The sequence below is a fragment of the Ochotona curzoniae genome, unplaced genomic scaffold (genome assembly GCF_017591425.1).
Source record: "Ochotona curzoniae isolate NIBS_2020 unplaced genomic scaffold, NIBS_Ocur_1.0 scaffold_2587, whole genome shotgun sequence".
Lineage (NCBI taxonomy): Eukaryota > Metazoa > Chordata > Mammalia > Lagomorpha > Ochotonidae > Ochotona > Ochotona curzoniae.
The window spans coordinates 24,614,831-24,634,884 of NW_024467096.1; the positions used below are offsets into that span (position 1 = coordinate 24,614,831).

The 20,054-nt window shown below is 36.9% G+C and overlaps 1 protein-coding gene and 1 pseudogene across 1 annotated transcript in view; both read right to left on the minus strand.

The window, feature by feature from the left end:
• NAALADL2 (N-acetylated alpha-linked acidic dipeptidase like 2) overlaps window positions 1–20,054 on the minus strand; it is a 630,278-nt gene that overhangs the window by 360,791 nt on the left and 249,433 nt on the right. The window lies entirely within an intron of this gene.
• Window positions 16,184–16,355, minus strand: LOC121171407 (annotated as a pseudogene).

Below are 20,054 nucleotides of genomic sequence, written 5' to 3' on the forward strand. Positions count from 1 at the left end.
AGCATAGTGTATGGCTGAAATTTTACTAGTGTAACTAAAGTGTTTGTACATTAAAGTCAAGTGATATTCAGTTGGATTTGTTTCATTGGATTTTTGCTTTTTAAAAGATTTTTCTAATTACTGACAAAGATCACACTTGGCAAAAATACATTTAAATTGAAGAAGGGATAAACACTGTACCTTCCATTTCCTTCTCTTTTTAAAATTTTTGTTCTGGGATTATGATACATTGAAATATTATCTCATTAATGTAAGCAAAGTTCAAATGTTCAATTAAACAATTTAAATGGAGATATTTTGTCTTGAATTAATCCTCTTTATTTTGTGAAGGAAGTGGGGGGGGTCATTGCTAATGTCCTGAGGGGAAAGGCTGGCATTGAATTAATTATTTTCTCCTATCATTTGTGTAAACAAACTAGCTATGAATAAATCTTTTTTTACTTTAAGCTGACAGAGCAGTTACAGAATACACAAAATTTAAAGCTGGCGATGGCAAGGACTGAGCCAAGCAAAACCAAATGTTTGGAAAAAAACAGAGCCTAGGAAGAGAGGGCAACCCTGGCTTCAGATAACTGTTGAAAGAGCAAGTTTGGTTGACAAGTCCATGCTCTATGCCAACAAATAGTATCTCCTGAAGAATAAAGATGGTTCCTATGAAATACTAGAAAAAATATGCTTGTCCAAACCTGAAAGCAAAAGGCTTTAACTGATCAAACGCAGAGTACAACCTTTGTGGTTTCTCAGTAAATTCAGAACTGCTACATATACAAGCAGTACAAAAGTGATTACCAATAGGTCTTAAGTAACTCTCAAGTTAGCAATAATAATAATAATAATAATAATAATAATAATAATAATATGACTTACTGGGAATATAAAAATAGAAAAGGTCAGAACTGCTCATTGGAGACACAAAGTATGTAGGTCAGATGTAGCAGAAAAGCATGCTCTCCCCTTCATCCTTGAGTGGACCACGAGTGAAAACAAATGAAGCTTAACTTCCCATATATATTTTATTACATTATTTATATGTGACTCATTCAATATGATGATTTTTGCAAAATTAATTTTTAAAATTCCATGGAAATTTATTTGCAAGAAAAAGAAGTGGCAGTGGATATACAATATAAGAAATAAATTTCAAAAGAAGAAAACCATGAAATCATATTTTGGTGAAATTGCTTTTTATCTAAACGAAAATTCTAGGAACATATTTAAAGAAATAGTATACAAACAATGAAGAAGGCACGTAACAATGGAAGAGGCCAGTGATTTTAGTTCATACACAACCTGATGAATCACTCTCTTTTTCACTTTCTTCCTTCAGTATCTCTCTTTTTGATATTTTACTTCTTCTTGTAATAGCAATTATGAGAATGACAACAAATTAAATACATTTGGTAGCTATACATGAACTTTTCAGGTATGTTAAATATCTGGTAAACGCACATCTCAGATGAGAGTGCCACTTCCAAGTGCCAGCTACCACAAACTTTTGATTCACCTCTCTACTCAGGAAGACAGCAGTTGGGAGGACCGGCTTTAGGCTGGTCCAGCACCAGCTCTTACAAGCACTTCGAGAATGAACCAGTGGATGGAAGATCTCTCTTTGCTTTTGTCCCTCCCTATGTCTCTGGAGCTCTGCCTTTTAAATAAGTAAATAAACAGATCTTTAATAAATCAACTAGAATTCACTGAATACAAATATATTCGAAGGAACAAATACACAACAAATATACTCAGAAGTTACCATGGATAGAATTGTCATGAGAATGGCTATATAAATAATGCTGATAACAACAATGTGCTGAGCCACATGAAGCACATAAGAACTTGTGATTCCTGAGCTAATGTTACAAAAAGCAAGTTTTGGGGCTGGCATTGTGACTCAACAGGCTAATCTTCTGACAGTGCCAGCATCCTACATGGGAACTGCATCAGACCCACCTCCATGCTGATGGCTTGGGAAAGCAGCAGAGGATGGTTCAAGTCTTTGGGTCCCTGTATCCATGTGGGAAACCTGAAAGAAGCTCTTTGACTGCTGGCTTCAGATTGTTTCTGCCCAAGCTGTTGAAGCCAGTTGGAGAGGGAACCAATATATTGGAAGAGCTCTCTCTCTTTTTGCCTCTCCTTCTCCCTGCAAATCTGCCTTTCAAATGAAAATAAACATTGTTTTCTTTTTTTTTTTAAGCCATGTATCAAATAGCAGCAGAATGATGTTTTGCCATGGGTTCAGCTAAAGGGAAATGAAAATAATCATTCTAGAGATATGAATTTCTCATCACTTGTTCAAAATTCTTGAAGTCATATACATGGGGATTATTTTAAAGTTCATGTGAGCTGTATTATCAAAAAATATGTGCTATTTTTTAAACCAGATAAACTTATTATTTATTTCAATGTTTCTGCAACTTTTTTTAAGATTTTTTTTTATTGGAAAGGTAGATTTATAGAGAAGACAGACAGAAACAAGGATATTCCACTGGCTAGTTCACTCCCCAAATGGCGACAACAGTCAGAACTGAATCAATCTGAAGCCAGGAGTCAGGAGCCAGGAAATTCCTGTTTTGCCATGTGAGTGCAGGGACCAAGGAATTCAGTCACCTTCTACAACCTCTACAGGCCAAAATTGGGGAATTGAATGGGAAATGGAACAACTTAGACATGAGCCAGTGTCCATATGGGATCCTGGTGCTTGCAAGGTGAGGATTTAGCCAAGTGAACCCTCACACTGTGCTCCAACAATTTTGCATTGAATTATCTATGCAACCCATGAAAAACATTCCATTTGATCACAGTGAATACTACTTTTAATAATCTATTGAATTTGATTTACTGGTAAGTTGCTAGACATTTTCTTGTATCTGACGTTGGTTTCGGGGTAATTTTGGCCTCACAAAATGATTTTAGAAAACTGCCCTCCACTATAGTTACTATTTAAATGTTTAAGGAAACATGCTCTGAACTTTCTTTGATGAAAAGTCTTTTTTTTTTTTACTAATTAAATATATTTACTCATTCTTGCTTGTCCATATTTCCTATTTTGCTATGATTCAGGCTTTCTAGGGCTATATATTTCATTTTTAAGATCTATTTTTATTTGTATTTATAAGACAGAGAGAGAGAGATACTCTAATCTGCTAGTTCACTCCCCAAGCAGCCACAACAACTAAAACTAAGCTGATAGGTCAGCTTCCTCTGGGTCTTCACGTGGATAAAGGGACCCAAGGACTTGAGCCACACGCTCTTCTGTGTTTCCAGGCCACAGACAGGGAGCTGGAATACAAGTGGAGCAGCCAGTACTTGAACTAGCACCCATGTAGGAAATAGGCATCAAAGGTAGATGCTTAATCTACCACATTTTTTGTGCCAACCGTTAGGATCTATATATTTCAAGAAATTGATCATATCTTTCACATTCCTAAATACATTTGGATCTTTTCTATGTCTCTGTTAATTATAGTGTCTCCTCTTTTATTTCTGATTTTATTCATTTGGGTTCTTTTTATCTGTCTTTCTTTGATCTAAAGTAGTTGTCAATTTTGCATATATATATTTTTTAAAGATTTATTTTTATTATTTTTTTTTTATTGGAAAGGCGGATATACAGAGAGGAGAGACAGAGAGGAAGATCTTCCGTCCAATGATTCACTCCCCAAGTGAGCACAACGGCCAAAGCTCTGCCAATCCGAAGCCAGGAGCCTCTTCCGGGTCTCCCACACGGGTGCAGGGTCCCAAAGCTCTGGGCCGTCCTCAACTGCCTTCCCGGGCCACAGGCAGGGAGCTGGATGGGAAGTGGAGCTGCTGGGATAGAACCGGCGCCCATATGAGATCCCGGGCGTGCAAGGCGAGGACCTTAACCACTGTGCCACCGCGCTGGGCCCAATTTTGCATATATTTTTAAAAAATGATACAAATAATTTTTGATTGACTTATTTCTAGTTCTTATAATGCCTCATTTATCTCTCCTGTGATTTTTGTTTGTGATGGATTTATTCTCTGCTGATTTGGCTTAATCTGCTGATTTGACTTAATCTTGTTCTTTGTTTCCTACTTGCCTGTAGTGAAATGTTAGCTTTTGTATAGAAAACACAAAATAGAATAAGGGCACTCTTTGCAATAAATGATCCCAGGAAAATTGGATATCTACTTCTGAAAGGGGAAATTGAGGCATTATCTCTAACCTACAAAAATAAACCCAAAATGAAATGATGCCTTAAAATAAGATGTAAAACTTGGAAGAAACAAAAAGAGGGGCAAATTCAGCTACATTTGTTCTGGTTTCTTAGATATAACATCAGAAGCACAGGAAACAAAAGTTAAAATGTGTGAATGAAATTGACCTGAATTAAAATGCTCCATATTGCAAATACAAAATTAACAGGTTGAAGATATAACTTACCTACTGGCAGAAAATACTGGGGTAACATAATCTTAAAAAGAGCTAAAATTAAAAATATGTAACAAAGTTTAATGGGAAAAATACATACCATAATTTTGTAATACATGATTATATGAATTAATACTTATTTTTAAGAATGTTGAATATCAATTGTTAGGCAAATAAACGCAGAGAGAGGATAGAGAGAGAGAAAGAAATATCTGTAGGCCAATGGTTCATGACAGAAAAAGAGATTTCTTTCAACCATTGTTTCACTTCCCAAATAGTTTGAAAAAACAGAGCTGGCTGAAGCCAGGGGCCATTAACTACATACTTGTATCTGAGATGAATCACAGAGACTCAAATTATTCAGATCATCACCTGCTTTTTTCCAAGGAGCATTAACAAATTGCTGAATTAAGAGTGCAGCTTCAACCGAGACTCACTGGGGATGCCTTCCTTGCCTAATTCATTAAATCATATCAGTATAGTAATGGTTCTACAACTCAGATATTGTCCAAAGATGAGTGCATCTTTTAAGTGATTTACATGATTTTTTATTTGCAGTATACATCTTCAGATAAGTACAGTTTGTCAAAGAGATATTGTCAGATGTCTACTGTTGACTTTTTTTTTTTTCTCTTTAGACAACCAAGGGTAAGATTTCAGCCAAGCAGCTTAGATGCCTGCACCAGATATTGCAATGCAGAGATTTGCTGTGTGGCTCCAGTGCCACTGCAACTTTGTGCTATGGCAATGGCCCAAGCTTGTTCCTGCCACCTTGAGGTTGACCTGCCTTGATTGTCCGGGTCCTAGTTTCAGCTGTCATTAGAGAGTGAATCAGGAGATGGGATCACGCTCACATTCTCTTTCTCTATGTCTCAGTCACAAACACATATTTGAAGTTGATATCTCTAGAATATCTCACTCAGGCAAAGAAAACCTGTCTGAAACTACTGACAGCATTTTAATATCATTCCTTACGGGTAATAGTAATAATAATAATAAAAATAACAGAATAAACTCAAACAATGAAAATGTGTTGTTAATCATGGAAAACTTCACATATTTCTGATAGCAATGTATGATTGTGTAGTTAGTTTAAGCATTCTTGAAATTAGGGTCTTGTGCTGTTCCACAGCAAGTTGAACTGCTGGCTGCAATCCTGACATCTCATAAGTAAACAAGTTTGAACCCAAACTTCACCAACTTTGCTTCACCAGCCTGATCATATGACTGGAAAACTAGCAAAGACAGACCAAATGGTTGGGCCCCAGTCACTAACACTGGAGATCCTGATGGCATTCCAGGCTCCTGACTTCATTTAACCTCACCCTGGCAGTTTCAGCCATCTGCAGTGTGAACCAGTAAATGCAACATCACTTTGTAGCTCTCTCTTTCTGTGACTCTAACATTTAAGTAAATAAAATCGATCTCTATCTTTTTTTTTTAAGTTACTAATGTCTTCCCTGCAAATGAGCAAAAGTCTTTGCCAACCTCAGAGCTAAATGAGGATTCATCGAGGAAATGCAGGATGAAGAACGTTAAAAATTGTGTATAAAGCTTATCATCAATGAGAAGCACTTGCAGGAATTTAAGATGTATGTCACACAGGAAATGGCAACACTGAAATGAAACCAAGCTGAATTATTGGAAATGAAGGACATAATGCAGCAAATTTAAAAATGCAGTGCAAAGCCTCAACAATAGAATGAATAAGGCAGAAAAAAAGAATCTCAGAATTGGAAGATATTTCTTGCCATAGTGGGGAAACAATCACAAACCTAGAGCTGGGTCAAGCTAAAAAAAGTATTCAAGAATTAAGAGACAATATTAAAAGGCCAAATATAAGAGTTGTAGCATGTTATTTAACTTCATGGTGTTGTTTATTTCTTTTATTTTTTCTTCCTGTTGATTTTGTTATTTGGGTTTTCATTTAAGGTGATGTATAGTAACCGTGTAACAGCGATGTCATATCTAGCAGCATGTTATTTAACTTCATGGTGTTCCAAATCTCTATTTTTCTTTCTGTTGTTGATTTTGTATTATGACTTTTCATCTAAGGGAATGTACAGTAGCTGTGAAATGGAGACTAACATATCCAGATATGATAATACAATGTAGTATGCATTTCTACTTCCAGACAAAGATGGACTCCCAATGAAACTGTTTACTATATCTTGACAAGAGGATGCTGGACTCTCTGCCATTGTCCATGCCCACAATGATGGACATATGACTGTGTATGAAGAACTTTACTATAATAATGATAATGGGAAACTCAGTAAGGGAGGAGGTAAGTGGGGAGGGGATAAGGGAAATCCCAGGGCCTATGGAAATGTATCCTAAAATGATAATAAAAAGAAGTAAAATTTTAAAATAAAGAAATAAATAAAAAGAAAAAAAGCGAGCTTCAAAGATTCCTTCTTGGTCAGCAAGTGGCCCTATCTTGATTTTTTAAAAACAAACTGCTACTACACTGAAAAATAAAAAAAATAAATAAATAAATAAAAAAAGAATTGCGGTTGTTCCAGATGGCACAGAAAGGAAAGCTGGGTTTAAAGATGTATTGCATGAAAATTCAGTGAAAACTCCCCTGATATGAAGAATTAGGAAACACATACAGGAGGGGCATAGAATGGCGATTAGGCTAAACAAAAGCAGTCCTCACCACAACACATGATAATCAAACTCTCTTCAGTTGAACATAAGAAAAAAATCCTTAAATATGCACATGAAAAAAAATCAAGTGGCATGTAGAGGAACCCTGATTACATGCACAGATGTTCTCTCAGAGGAAGCCCCACTGGCCAGATGAAAACGGAGCAATGGAGTCTAGAGTCTAAAACAAAAAATAATTGTCATCTCTGAAAAATATACCTAGCAAAGCTTTCTTTTGTCTTTGAAAATTAAAGAAAATTCTTCTACAATAAAGAAAAACCTGCCCTAAAAAAGATGTTTAAAGATGCTCTCTAGAAGAGAATAGGAATAGCACCCACCCAAACCAAAGGCAAATGTGAAGAATATCCCAGTAAATTGACAACAAAAGACCAAAGCAAACAATGAACAACTCATTGCTAAAATGACACGACGAAATTATCACATATCCAAATTAACCCTGAAGGTAAATGGCTTAAACTCACCAACAAACGTTATAGTGGACTGCATAAAAACAAACAAACAAACAAAAAAACCCAAAACCCAACTATCTGTTGCCTACAAGAAACAAATTTCACCAACAAAGATCAGCAGAAACTGTATCTCATGGATTTTGTCATTTTTGGTTTTATTTTCACTTCTTCAGATTTTTTTCTCATAGTAAATTCCTCACTGACTCATAAGTCATAAGGTAGCATCATTTTTTTTCAAGAAAGTTCCTGATTTTCTTTTTCATTTTTTCAGTGACACATTAGTCATTCAGTAGCATGTTATTTAACTTCACGACATTGTAAATTTCTTTTTTCTTCCTGTTGTTGATTTTGTTTTGTGGCTTTTCATTTAAAGGGATGCATAGTAACTGTGTAATAGAGAGTATCATATCCAGATATGAGAATACAATACAGTATGCATCTCTACTTCCAGCTCAAATATGGACTCCCAATGAAATTTTTCAATATATCTTGACAATAGGATGTTAGAACTCTTTGCCAGCTTCCATGCCTGCAATTTCAGGATTTTCTTAAACAGCAGAATGATGGAGTTATTCTTGTTTCTGAAGAACTAAACTATTGTAGCAATATGAGGAGAATCAGAGTGTGTGCGGCAGGGAGGGTGACTGGGGAGAGGGATAAGGGGAATCGCGGAGCTCATGGAAATGTACCATAAAGTAATTTTTTTAAAAAGGAAAAAAAATGGTTCTGAAATTCTACAAAAATTTGAAACAGAATTGTAAACATATGATCTAAGACCTGCATTGTTATTCATTTATTTACTTGGAAACATATGAAGACCTTCAGAAATTTCATAAAAGTGTGCATGTTGAAAAATCTGTGCATGGATTTCATATTGTTGTACCAAAATAAGCTTATATTTTAATTCTAATTTCCACAACATGTTCCAATACACGTGTATATGTTTGCAAAACATTCTAACCATTGCTAGTATTCATAGTAACTAAAAGAAAAGGTAAAATTTTTATCAACTAATGACCATATAAACAAAACATGGTATATCTAGAACACCATGAAGAATTATTCATCCATAAAACCATATGAAGTAACAAAGCACTGCTCCAACATCTGTGAATATTGGCCATATTAATAACAGTGGAAAGAGCTAGATAAAAATGCAACATCTCAAAAGTTAAATTGAAAGAAGTTAAATTGCATAATTAAATAATTATGCAATGCCTATGAAATATTCAGAACAGAGAAGTCAAAAAGAAGATTATTGTAATGAGAGGGGAATTGCACTCACTGGTGTGTGGAAAGTAGCGTAAAATTAGGGTGGTGATTGTAAATCTTTTTATTTCACTAATAGAAAACACAGAATTATCCTTACAGAATTACAACATTAAGTATTTAATCATGCTTTCTAAATATGAATACACATTAATATACTCTGGTTTTCACAGTTGTAAAAATTTTCTAGACTATAGCTCTCAAATAAATAAAAATTCAAAATTGATGTATTAGTTTTCCTTTGAGTATCTAATATTGCATAAAATTTAACTCCTTCTAAATGATTTAATTATATATATGACATCATTAATCTCCATGTATTCATTAGTGTCATTCAGAAATCGGCATATATTTGAGCAATAATTATTTAAAGAGTAGATCCATGAAAACATGTTTTACAAAGATTTATTTTGAAAAATGGAGATACAGAGAAGAGGCAGAGAGATATTCCATCCACTGGTTCACTTTTCAAATGGCTATTGTGTGAAGTGCAAGTCAGGAGCCTTAACCAGGTCTCCCTACATGCATAACACAGTCCACAAATATTGGGCCAGTTTGCCCTGCTTTCCCAGATGCATTAGCAAGGTGATGGATCAGAAGTATAGCATCCAAGGTTTGATGTGGCATCCAGAAGCGACACCAACACCACCAAAGGCGCTTTACCCACCAAGCCATTCTGCTTGTCCCAGGAACATATTTTAAAAAGAGTATTAAGGCCCAGCGCGATACCATAATGGTTAAGGTCCTCATCTTGCACACGCCAGGATACTATATGGGAGCCAGTTCTAATCCCATCCAGCTCCAATTCCCATCCAGCTCCCTACCTGTGGCCTGGGAAATCAGTCGAGGATAAACTTTGTGACCCTGCACCCATGGGGGAGACCCGGAAGAGGCTCCTGGTTTTGGATTGGCTCAGCTCCAGCTGTTGCAGCCGCTTGGGGAGTGAACCATCGGACGGAAGATCTTCCTCTCTGTCTCTCCTCTTCTCTATATATCCACCTTTCCAATAAAAATAAATAAATCTTAAAAAAAAAGAGTATTTGTGAATGCAATGAAACCTTTCTATGAAGAAATATTTATCAAAGTCCTCTGGAGTAAGTATTTGACCTCACGGTTAAGACACATGAACCTTCTTAATATCTAGTTCTCGCCTCTGGTTCCAGTTCCAAGCTAATACAGACCTGGGAAGCAGCGAATTGGCTCGAGTAATGGGTTTCCTGCCATACAGGTGGAAAACTGAGGAGACCTGAAGCAGGTTCTAGTTTCCCAGGATGAATCAGAGTGATTGAACTCATGGCAGCACACGCTCGTTCTTACTCACTTTTTCTCTTATCCTTTCATTCCCTGTCTTTCAAATACATAATTTCTGATATTTGGTTTTATTTATGTATGTTTACTTTAAATAGAAACAGTGATAGACATTAGATCTTCAACACACTGGTTCACTCCACAAATGCCTACAGCTTTGGGGACTGAACCAAGGCAATGTCAGGAACCTGGATCTTAATCCAGGCGCTCACAGGGATAACAGAGACACAAGTATTGCAACCAACACATGCTGCCTTCCAGGAGGCACCGAAGCAGGAAGCTCACATCAGGAACACAACTGGAACTCAAGTGCAGGCCACCCAATAAGCCATGTGGGAGAATAGGCAACGTCTTTACAAACCTAACTCATGCTACATGCTTTTCTTTAGCTAGAAGAAGCCGGTGATTTGTCATGGATATAAAAATTTGAAAACTGAACTCCTGCAAATATTACCTAATGTAAACATTATAATCATACAGATAATTCCAAAATGTTCAACAGTAAGGCCATTTTTATATTTGGCTTTATGTGTTCACTAAGCATAACTTTAAAAGATGACTTGTCAATTGTTGACTTTCCTAGTGTCATTGTTTACTTAACTTAAATGAAGCTCTTTTAGACAAACTACATGAAAATGTTTTTTTTTCTTTAAAACAGAGTTTCCACTCCAAGTAAATCACAATCCAAATACATGGAGATCTTGAAACAGCATCAGTCCCATTTCTTGTTAGTCCTAGTGCTGTTTGGATGACAAGCAGTCAGTGGACAGATTTAACATAAATGCCATTATGTTAGCATCTTCTCATTTCCTAACCATCATTAACCAAAGTGATAAATGAATCGAGTACCTCATTGTAATCCAGCAGAACAACCTCTGTTTCTATACTCATGTTTTCACCAATCTGGTCATTTAAAAAATGGCCATTTTTTAAAATTATCAGGAATATGTCCACTATATTCTACAACCCCAGTCATAAAAAGTTTTACTCTTTTCGGTCTCTGTTGTTCAACTCTGCCTTTTGTGGACTTTGTATTATCTGTGATATACTTTGTTGAACTTCTTTTGTGATGCAGTTTCTGGCAGATGCTGGTTCAGGATGCTGTCAACACCAGGGATAACTGTGTTTTCCTTGCCTTCACTGTCAGGGCCTTAGGAGGAGGAATCTCCACCAGTGCGGGAATTATGTTACCCTCTGCCCTACTGATCATCTTCCTCTCCACCTCCAGGCACAAAACTCCGTGACCTCCCTGATCTTGTAAGTATCAGAGAGCATCTCATACCGACTGTTGAGTTTCCAGCAGATAATCATGAAGGTGGCTGGGAGGAAACGGTGGTGGCTCTAGCATGGCAGGAGCCTGGCTGCTTCAGTTCTGATCCCACTCCCCGTAAATGGCCTGGGCATAGGAGTGGAAGATTGCCCAAATGTCAATCTCTCTCTCTCTCCTTTGCTCTTGCTTTTCAATATCAGTCTTGTTAGTGCAATCACTCTCACTAGCTCCCTCAACTCTGACTTCCAAATAAAAAGTCTTATTTAAAAATTGACAAAAATTAAGTAGTGGAATAATATGGAATGTGAAAATAGATGATGCGAAGATAAAACAGTATACCAGAAAATTTTTTGGCTATGATAGCAAAATAAAAATCTTAGATTATCTACATAATTAAGCTTATATCACCTCTAAAATGGCAAAACACAGCGAGTACATTCAATGTTAATTTCCAATGTGATTTGTGGGTAATCGGGGATTCAAATATTCTATGTATATGTAGTATAGCACTAACTTATTTATAATAGTATAAAAATACCATCATTTCAGCATTATCATGGCAAACATTTCTCATTTGAAAAACAGTAAAATGACATACATGCACAATCCATTAATTGAATTTTGCTAAATTCAAAGATGTTCAGAATAAGTCATCTCTGCCGCAGTAAAATAAGATGGGTATTTAGACTGAATTATTCAATTAGTTTTTCTGAAAGCCTCTGTTCTACATTGGGGATGAATTCAACTTAATGAAACCTAAGTGTGTTCATAAAATTTTTGAAGGTTTATTAACTTATTTGAATGTCAAAGGTACAAGAACAGAAAAGAGAAAGAGAGGGAGGGAGGGAGAGAGAAACAGAGAAACTGAAAGGGAGCCTCCATTCTCAGGCTTACTCTGCAGAATACCACAACACCAGCGTTGGGCAAGGCTAAAGCCTTATCCAGATCTTCCAAATGGATGCCAGGAGCCCAGACACGCGGGTTGTCTTCTGTTGATTCTCCTAGAACACTGGCCAGGAGCTTGACTGTTAGTACAGCAATGAGAACCTGAACTGGCATCCATTTGGGATGATTACATAGCAGTCACCTGTGTTATTCAGTCTGCCTCACTGCAAGTTACTGCTTTTAAATTTTGGGAGGGGAGGCATACTTGTTTTGAGGGACAGCATTTTTAATACCGTTTTTGTAATACTCTTTTCTATAGAAACATCGATGTACTACAAAACATGAAAGGGGGTTGTTCTTCGCTAGAACTGGGAATCAGAGAAATTTAGGAAATATCAGATGATCTAAAATTAAAAATGATTAGTTTACCCAATGAATCCTCTGTATTAGTGATAATTAGTGGAGAAAAAAATCAATATTAGTTTCCGATTCAACTATAGAATTTATTTTTTAACACGGAAAGAATCCGTCCACAAAAAAACTTAGGTACTGCTTACATGTATGGGCCCGTGAAATTTCTCAATAAAAGGTATTGAACATAAATCTTATAGACTGCCTATTTATTTTATAAATTAGTATAACTTTCGTGTGTAAAGGGATATATTTAAGACAAAAGTTAAGAAATGTCTTTTCTAAGAAGCCAGGTGGTAAACAATTTTGTTGAAGACGCAGTCTTTGTCCCAGGTAGAGCTCCCTGGGTTGCACTGTGAACATGGCCATGCAGAATTTTAAGCAAATTAATGTACACAGTTAAATTAGAAGGAAAAAAAAATCTATGAAAAATAAGCAGTGGGCTGGATTTAGTCATTTTTTTTTCCTAGTAAGTATAATGGTTTCCAAAACAAACAAAAGAAAAATTCTCAAATTTATTATGAGAAATTACATTAAGTTGTAAATTGACAGCTGGAGAGTAAATATAGTTTGTTCAATTCAGTTTTCTGTCTATTTTTAATAATGTTTAAAAAATATAAATCCTTTTGAAACATTACTTTTTATTTGAACGGAGGAGTAAGTTGATTGGGGGGTATGGTAGACAGTGAGAGATAAAAACTTATCTGATGGTTCTCGCCCAACCCGCAATGGCCTGCTGAACCAGATGGAAGGCAAGAGCCAGTAACTCCCTCTGGTCACTTAAAACAGGAGATGGAGATTCTAGTGCTTCTGTCATCTTCTGCTGCTCTCTCTATGAATCCTAACAATGCAAAATATTTTAATTCAAAAACTGATCGTTTCACACATAACATAGTTCATTTTTGTTGTTGCCTATTGTTTCTTTTTTCTGAATTCTGAAAGGAACGCATGGCAGAGTTCTATACTAACTGAGAGTGTATTCTAAGTTTGAGGTACACAGAGTTTAAGGAATTCTACTATGTTTTCAAAATTATCTTTAGAAAAAAATGCAGGAATATCATTATCTGTAAATGCTCATTGCAAAAGCATGAAGATTTTTTTGCCTCAGATCACTGCATATTTAAACATCTACTCAACAAGCCTTCCCGTTTTTGAAGGACTATGAAATGATATCATACGGTCACAAGCCATTTGAAAAGATTTTATTTTTCATGTTTGGCTTCATTTATTTATCTATTTTTAGCTAGGATTCTTTTCTTGAACCATTTTTTTCAGTGCTTATCCAAACAGCGCAGTTTTATCCTAGAAGGTGGAAAAAATATAACCGTACTTGAGCTCTCTAAGGTGCTCCCCTCCTGTGGTACTGATATTCTAAATTAAGAGCTTCCGCTGAAGGTGTTTAAGATGCTGTATTGAAGAGAGGACACGACACAGCGGTTAGTCCCACACAAGAGCAAGAGAGCACTACGGGCATAAGTGAGTTAATAAGAAAACTAGGGCACAGAGAACCATCCTGCCAAAGACAGCAGTCTCATCATCCTGACAGGTGGCACCACACTGCTGACCATCAGGCTGTTGCAGCTACTACCTGCTGCTTCTCGGTCCCAAGCCCGCAGTCATATCTTGTTTCAGAATCAAGACACGAGGTGTAATGAAGGGTAGCTCTTCTTTTAATCTTATTTACAACATATTGCAGAAATCCATTACGTTTGAAGATAGAAAAAAAAAAAGTTTAGCCACAAAAGCCAGATAACCTTATTTATATTCAAGAAAATGTAATTGGAACATTATTTATTTATTTGTAAGCACAGAGTGTTAAATTTCAGTCTGGTAAGCAATGAGTAATGATCAGATTTAGGGTAACTAACATATCCTTTACCCCAAATATTTATCATTCTTTCGTATTGTGAGCATTCAAAATATTCTCTAATACCCACAACTACATTACCGTGCTATTGACCTTAAGAAGCATACGCAGTTTATATTTTCTGGAAGATCTTATGGCATGAGCCAGGTTGGGCTATGCTGCAGCAACTGCCAGTTCAGGTGAGAGATGGGTCTGGGGACAGGATTGACCAGGAAGCTGCTTCCACTGGTAAGTGTGCTAACTGGGGCAGGAGGCAGACTGAATCTGATTGTACAGTAGCTGGTGTAGCCCAGTCAGACCACTGGGCTCCACCCTCAGCCTCAGGAACCACCATGAGCACAAGGTGTCCAACCTTAGCTGGGCCTTCTCACTTGTTGACACACACGTACTAAAGAACACACACACAAAAAAACAGGCATAATAAAACCAACTGTACTCCTCTGGTCATAGCATGTTTATGAATATGATGACTAAATTATATTTCATTAATCTGATCTAAATATAAAGCACAATGTATATTGTCAATATGATGCATTTCTATTTCTAGGTTGTTTATTATACAATCATTCTGTTTTAGCACTTTATATAATGTTCAAGATGAGGTATATCATTATATGAGCGCTTTAGTCTGCAAAGGGTGAAGTTCACCTGTTTCTTCTTAATGATAAACTTATTTACATTTATAATGACAAGCACATTGAAGGAGTAGGCCTCTAGCCCAAAGGCTAAGTTGTTATTCAGAATGCCCACACCCCAAGTTGCCTGCTTTCATTTCACTTTCTCGCAGTCATAGATGAGAGCTCAAGACCTTGAACTTAACAAGCACATTGAGTTTTGGGGATCAGGCTTAAAATAGTCTAGTCCCAACTGCTGTGTTCATTTGGTTACTAATCCAGCATATGAAATCCCTGTCTCTCTGACTCTCAGCTTTCTAAGTAAAACAAATGAAGCTTTTTAACAAAGATTTTCAAAACTGAGCCTGATGCAATGATTCAATGGCTAAATTATGCCTTGCATGTGCTAGGATCCTACATGGGTAACTGTGTCCAGCTGCTTCACTTCCCATTCACTGCTTGCTTGTGGCCTGAGAAAGCAGTGGAAGATGGCTTAAAGCGTTGGGGTCCTGCACATGGGCGGGAGACCCACAGGAGACTCCTGCCTCCTGGCTTCCGATTGGCTCCTCTCTGGCCATTGTGGCCACTTTCAGAGTGAACTAGTGGGCAGAAGATCTTTCTCTCTGTATCTCCTCTCTGTGTATACACCTTTCCAACAAAAACAAGTTAATCTTTAAAAAAAAGATATTGGAAGCTTTTAAAAGCAGTGCTTAATATTCTGAGTTGATTTCATGATATTCAGCTTCCTGGCAGTTCTTACAACCTGTGAAATGGCAACTACAGTAGGCAAAGATACATAATTAAATGAGATCTTTAAAACAAATACCACATCTTCCTCAGTTTCTTAAAACATGTAAAGCCTTATATGAAAGTCTAATGTAGATTACAACATATATGATTCCTGTATAGCTAGGAAGGAGAGACAGATTTCAAAGCAGTACAATGTGAGTTCATTAGGAAATAGTTGAATGTTCTTCCACCTTCATAAGGACATTCAGTTGATCTCTAGAAAGGACGCTGCATATCCTGTGTATCATGGTTTTCAACAAAAAATTTGACACTTTTTCATGTGCTGTCTTAGCAGACTGAACAAAAAAAAATGAGGCATAAATGACAAAAGAATAAGGTAAATGTGTATTTTTCCCTAATTCAGGTGCTGAAAATCTGTCAAGCTATTGTACTTCTACACTTGATCTTAGCCAAAAGGCCGAGAAGCAATGCTAGCTATTGTACTTCTTACATTGCAGTGAGAGGGGAAAATACATGCCAATACCACACAGACGTTCTTGTCAGGACACGTACAGCAGGGTTTCAGGAGGGAAACAGGCACTGTGTTGTGAAACTATTCCAAGTGAATATGTGCAACCTCACCCAGCGCTAACTCAGTGTGGCTCTCTACCAAGGTTCATTCCTTGGTTCTTGGGTTACATATGTGAATCACTGATTTAGGTGAGAAATATATAAATTTGCAAATTACAGCCTTGAGGAAAAACTATACTCAGGTCAACTTTTGCGAAGAATAAAAATGGGTAACTTAAAATAGAATCATGACTGGAGAACCGAAAGAGGTAAGTATAAAAAAAATCAGACCAAGCCCAAATCAGGCTTGCCAGATATTTAGAACCAGCCAATCTGTTCATCAAAATTACATTGTGAATTGCCAGGAGTTTCAGCATTTAGGTTGGTTTTGAACTTGAGCACTGTTCACCAAAGGTTTATGATCTCATTTGGCTGAAAGAAGATGTTACCTTGAAAATATGCAGAAAATTAAAAAAAAAAAAAGGAGAGTTGGCCCATGACAACTGAGTGGCACAAAATGTGAACACTTTGGAAAAATAGATTTAAGTCTATAAAGTGGAAGTTACTAAAACTGATATCAGGTTCTGCATCCAAGTCCATAAAATTTTCTGCTCACTGCTGTGATCAGCCCTTCTGTCATGAAGGACCTGACACCTGGAAAAATACTACTTTTAGATCTGAAATACTTTAGTTCATGAAGAAATGAGACCAGGTGAATCTTATGATTGCTCAAGTTTTCTTCTATAGACGTTTTCCAGAACATGGAGGAACATAGCAGTTATGCACAGAATGCTGGAGACTGAGCTGGTTAATGTCTTCAACATGGAATATAGAAAACCAGGAGCATCTCATGACACTTTAAAGCTTCTGAAACCTGCAGTTAGGTTGCCCAGGATTTCCAGATGCATGCTAAATTGTGAATGCACAGTGAGTTCAATACTGTTAGGCAAAGGATCATTAACAAGAAACACAAATGGGAACCAGTGTTGTAGCATATCTGATATGCATTCTGGATCAAGACAAGGCTGTTCAATTTCTTATCCAGGTCCCTGGTGCTGCACCTGGGAAAGCAACAGGAGATGCCTTTGTATGCATGCAATCACTTGGGAGATCCTGAAGATGCTCTGGGCTCCTGGCATTGGCATGGCCCAGCCCCAGACAATGTAGTCATTTTTTGCCACTTGAATTATCATATTAAAAAGAATACATAAGGTAATTATTGATACTATAAACTTTGCTTATAAAACAATTGTCCAGATCCCGGCATGGTAGCCCAACAGTTGAAGTCCTCATCTGGTTGCTGGTTCTAATCCCGGCAGCCCCAATTCCCATCCGGCTCCCTGCTTTTGTCCTGTGAAAGCAATCGAGGACATCGCACACCCTTGGGACCCTGCACCTGCGTGGGATACCTGGAAAAGTCTCCAAGCTCCTGGCTTCGGATTGGCTTAGCTTTGGCTGTTGTGGCTACTTGGGGATTGAATCTGTGTCTCTCCTCCTTTCTGTATATCTGACTTTTTGTTGTTGTTGTTGTTTCTTAAATTATTATTTATTTATTATTATCATTTTATGATACAGTTCCATAGGTTCCTGGTATTTTCCTTTTCCCAGCCCCAATCGCCCCCCCCCACCTAGTTCCTCTATATCATTACTAAAGTATAGTTCTTCATACACAGTCATATGTGCATCATTGTGGGCATGGACAATGGCACAGAGTCCAGCATCCTATTGTCAAGATATAGTAAACAGTTTCATTGTAAGTCCATCTTTGTCTGGATGTAGAAATGCATACTACATTGTATCCTCACATCTGGATATTATGAAGTGAGCACTATATACCAACAGATTCTTTGTTAAAAAGTAATACTTCTGGTCAATTAGCACATAAAAGATATTAAAAGTGTCTCAAAAGTTGAAAAATTAAATAACAGCTTGGTTTTCTCACCCATGGCTCCATTCTAAATGGGATATTTCACAAGATTTTTGATAGTTGCACATTCAGGTAAACCATAGTGATTTTATCAAAACTATTTCTCAATCAGAGGATGCCTGAATAAAAACTTGATAACTGCAGAACAAGTGAGAGTGTCACCAATGTCCACCACAGTGTAATCTGATGTCCAACTTTGCATGGAAATTTTAAGAAGGCACTTGACTTTGCTGAGAGGATGATGCTTATAATGATGATTCTCAAGAAAAAGTTTCAACATCACTAGAATTGCTTATAACCCAGGAGAGAGAGAATGTGGTTTATGTCTGTTAACTTTCTTCAAAAAAAAAAAACCCACTTAAAGGTTAATGTGACAGAGACAGTTCAATGTTGCATCGATTTTCTTCTACTTCCTTATTAACAGCCTCTCAATTTTAATGGATATGGCAATATGCCCAGGTATAAAAATTATTTGATTAAACTGCATTTTAGCTAAGGCTGATGAGACATAAGCCAGAATTGCTTGGCAAGACCTCAGAGAAAGAGTGCGAAAAGATAGGGCAGACTTAGTGGGCATATGTGAGCCTCTGCCTTTCTCTTCCTCCCACGCAGAGTGCTACAATGATTGTTGCATCTCACCCACCATCAGCCATCACAAGAAAGAGGCAGAGACCTTCGACCTAGCACCTTCGAGACCAAGATTCAATATCAGTCTTCCCATGAGACTTCAAGCTGTGTGAGAAAAAATGATATGCCACTTGGACAAATTGGCTTATGAGTGTGTTCTCCTACATGAAGGCAAAACTAAGACTAATTGACACGAAGTCGGCACAAACAATGCACAGGCATATTTACTTGGCCTCCAGAAGGCAGAATGTGAGGGAGTGTAGGATTATGTAGGCACTTGCTTGGCACCATGAATAATTCAATGACGGAGCTTTAGAGAAACTGAATGGGCTTGTTCAAATTGGAGTAGCTTCTATGCTGCGGTAGTTCATCAGAGTTCGTGGGGCAGCATGTCAGCCACACAAAATGAGACCTAAGTAGGAAACGCTGGGTGAGAAATTACGTGAGCTGATTCCTAAGGGTCATTCCTTTAGGTCAAAGATACTAAGGCAGAATTTTTTCTTAAAGACTAAATTGCATTTGTCTATTTTCATGTTATGACAGGAATTTGGCCTAAAGAAGTAGAAGTACTTTATTTCACTCTGGTAATATTTCTCACGAAAATGACTAGGAAACAAAGAGGAATATTGTGTGGATGTAGTTTTTCTAAGTTCATAGAGACTTTAAGGTTTTAAGCATTTTGAAAAATGAATGATAGCTATTTTAATAGTTATCATTTTCCAATGACTTATATAGCAAACAAAATGGTTTCTAAATAACATTATCCATAATATTAGCTGACTATGAATTTTAAGATTAACATTTTATGTTTTACAAATGAAGTAGAATTTTTCAGATGCAAAAAACTGCAGGAAAAAATGTAAGAAATAATCTGTGGCAAATGAAAACAATTGCGATTTGAAATTTTCTGAATATTACGTAAGCTAAATTATCCTTTTGGGAAAATTTGTGCCATATATTTTTTTCAAATAACCTTCATCTTATCACACAAATAGGGACTAATGATCTCGATTTCTAATCGACAGTCTTGTCAGACACTTCCATGGCTCTGTACATAAAACATGA